Below are 3,329 nucleotides of genomic sequence, written 5' to 3' on the forward strand. Positions count from 1 at the left end.
CTGCACCACAATATTTTTTTTTTTTTTTTTTTTGGCACCGGGAATCAAACTCGGGTCCCTGTGCTTGCAAAGTGGGCACTGGAACCACTGAGCTAAATCTCTGGCCCATCACTGCAGGAAGGAATTTCAGGACAAATCAGAGAGGCATGGGTTGGTGTCTGTTGTAATTGCTGCAGTGCACGCTCAGAGAGAGGCAGTGTGCAGAAACTCAAAGGTAGCGGCACTATCGCATGGAGATAGATATATAAAATCCTGCGAGGGTCCTTCAGATGGATGACCTAAGGTGTTTTTCCTAAAGGCATTCTTTCTGTCATTTATCATTTATCATTCACCTGGTGTCTGCTTTTATACCTTAAGGTCAGATTGTTGCTCTTCCTTGGGTTAAAACAAAAACTCAGTTTCTCTCCAGGTAGCTGAGATCACAGGCATGCGCCACATGCCCAGCCCAATATTATTATTTTTTTAGTTTAAGGAATATTAAGACATACATTGGCTTTTCCTGGTGGACATAGAATATCTTCCTGTCAGTGAAATTAAACCAATGGCAACCATGAGGAGAGCTTCTAAAAGGCCTGTCTCACAATCACCCTCCCCCCTTCCTTCCATTGGTGAATGCAGTGGACAGTTCACTTCCACTTTTTTCTTTTGAGCAGCCTGATGCCCATTATGAGTATCACGAGCAATTACTCTTTTATTCTGGTTCAAGTGCTCCATGTTTCAGGCTAAATGTTGTATTTCATCAGCAGTGTCAGGCAGCACTGCCCTTCCCACATAGTCTCCCACGTGACTCAGCGTGGCCTTACCTCTGGGACTTTGAGTTGCTCTCTCTGGGCCCCTTCTTTGGAAGGAGGCAGTCCAGATTTCTGCCCCAGTGTGTGGCAACCCTGTTCCTTCCTCAGGTTAGACTGGAGGCTTCTCACAGTTCCGCATCCCAGGAACAGGAAGAAAAGGTAATTGCCCACATTGATCTGGCTGGGGGCTGAGGCTGAGCTGTCACCAGGTCTTCAGAGTGCAAATGCTGAGAATCCATTAACATCAGAGGCCGCTAATTGTAACCAGACCCCGCCCCCAATCTCATCGGCACCTACTGCTTAAAAAGGTAATTCCTTCTGGCAGCTGATTTCTCTTTCTTGCTGCTCTGTGTGTAAAAGTGAGAGGATGTTAATTTCCTGAAGGCTGTAACAGAGTTGTCAGATGAGCTCAGAAAAGGCTTTGTGAGCCTCCTCCCTGAGAGCTGCCCAGGGACAGGCCCAGCGGCTGTCTGGCTGTCTGGCTCGTTTGCCTGCTGTAAGCCCTCCAGGCAGAGTATGTGCCCTTTTCAATCCCTGGGCGGAGGCCATAGCTGCCTCCTTGGTGACACCCATCCCTCCTTCCCTCTCTCCCTCCCTCCAGTGCTGTGCGATGAGCCCGCGCTGGTGCCTGGTCCAGGGCTGCCTCAGCCTTGAGTGGTGTGAGACCTGTGTGTGCCTGGGGAAACACGGGCAGGCCTTCCATCTGACAACTTAATAAAGTAAACCCTGCACCTGAAGCTCTTTTTCCTAAGCTAGGTATGAAGAGATGCCAAGAAGGGGGGAAAAGGGGAGCACTTTAAATAGCTTAAGTAAAGGGACTAGAAGAAATGCCTGTGTCCTTGGAAAACAAGGATGCTGTCCTAGGGGATGGTGGAGGCCGTGATGGTGGCTGTGTCCCCGATGCACAGTCTCGTGCCCTGCTGGTGCCAGGCCTTCTGAGCAAGGCTAGTGGGATGGGCAGAGAAGGTGTAGTCAGGAAGCAGGAATTCAGGGCGTCATTGGAGCGACTAGAGGGAAGGTGACAGAAGTCCTACTTGAGGGAAGATGTAAGGGTCTCCACTCGGACAGGCTCCTGGGTCACTTGGCATCTTGTTCGGGGCCCCCAGAAGGCAGAGCCTGAAGCACAGGCTCAGGACTGGCACCACCAGAGAACTATGAGGCAGACAGCTTGAGAGGCAGGAGGTGAGGAGGGCCATGTGAGGATGACTGGTGGCAGTGGCTTTCAGGGCTGTTAAATGACTCTCGGTCTGTTGGGGAGCATCCTCTCCCACTGGCCAGAGATTCATCCCACTGGGCATCCATCCCCCTGCAGAAAGCACCTGAGGGCGGTTCCCACAGAGCTGGTTGCCACAGTGGTGTCTGGGGCTGGAAGAGATGGCTCAGGCCCCGAAGGCCAGTGTGACTGAGGGAGTCCGACCTGCCGTAGGTCACACAGCTGCATCCTAGAGCAGTCAGACCAGCCGCAGTGCGGGGGCCAAGTGAGCGTGGGTGGGTTGGTTTTCCAGTGGGGGCTCTGCAGGCCTGACAAATGTCTGGCAAGCCCAGGAAAAGGACATGGAGGGGAAGAGGCAGAACACCTGGGCCAGAAACAGCAGCTGCCACCCACCTGCCAGAGCCAAGCCTCTGGCCAGCCTGACCCAGTCCTCTGGGACACCTGGGGCTGTCCAGGGCCCCACATCCTGGCCTCCGTGCAGCCCTGCACCACAGCCTGGGGAAGAAGAGCCTGCTATCACCGGGCACTGGGATATGCTTCCCGTGCGGTAGGCGAGCGGGAGGTTTTCTTTTGAGTAAATGAATAGCAAATAATATATAAGCATAGGAAGAGGATTCAAAGTTGGCACTGTAGAAACATGTTGGATAAAAGTGAATTCTCTGCTGCTGACTGAGGTTCTGAGCACTGCTTTTACTAAGTTAGCATCACCCTCCTCTCCTCTCCCTGAACAGTTAACCCCTCCTTTCCTGAACTCTTTGGACTTCCTCTTTTCCAGCAAATGGAAATATTCTCTGCTTTTGTATTGTTTGTTGTTGCATATCAAGCTACCCCTAAACTTAGTGGCTCAAAACAACCACATTATCTTTACATGATTCCCTGGGCCGACAGCTCAGGTGGGGCCCAGGTGAGGCTCTTCTCGTTGTGCCGAGAGCCTCTCATGTATCTACCGTAACTTGGTGGCCCAAGTGCAGGGAATAATCCTGGACCTCCCCTGGCACCTGCTGCTGTCAGCTGGTCTAGGGCCGTGCTGTCCAGTACAGTGGCTACTGGCCACATGAGCACTTGACATGAGACTGGATCCATAAGAAGTGCTGTAAGCCAGGTGTGAGGGCGCAAATCTATAATCCCAGCCCTCTGGGAGGCTGAGGCAGGAGGATGGCAAGTTTGAGCCCAGCCTGAGCAACTTAGTAACTTAATGGGATCCTGTCCTCAAAATAAAAAATAAATAAAAAGGGCTAGAATATTTCTCAGCGTGACGGTCCTGGATTTAACCCCCAGGACCACCACCACCACCACCAAAAAAAAAAAAAAAAAAAAAAAAAAAA

At 51.5% G+C, this 3,329-nt stretch overlaps 1 protein-coding gene across 3 annotated transcripts in view; it reads left to right on the plus strand.

Moving 5' to 3' along the window:
* The window catches only part of Nfasc (neurofascin), a 109,253-nt gene that overhangs the window by 17,173 nt on the left and 88,751 nt on the right, over positions 1-3,329 (plus strand). Inside the window, exon 1 of one of the 3 annotated variants that reach the window (XM_010613037.2) lies at positions 1,078-1,099. The exons of the other annotated variants lie outside the window; for them this stretch is intronic. The gene's annotated coding sequence lies outside the window, so the exon portion shown is untranslated. Of the gene's footprint in view, positions 1-1,077; positions 1,100-3,329 lie in introns of those variants that run through there. 3 annotated transcript variants of the gene reach the window in all.

The sequence above is a fragment of the Fukomys damarensis genome, unplaced genomic scaffold (assembly GCF_012274545.1).
Source record: "Fukomys damarensis isolate Sample0158 unplaced genomic scaffold, DMR_v1.0_HiC HiC_scaffold_11, whole genome shotgun sequence".
NCBI classification, from domain to species: domain Eukaryota; kingdom Metazoa; phylum Chordata; class Mammalia; order Rodentia; family Bathyergidae; genus Fukomys; species Fukomys damarensis.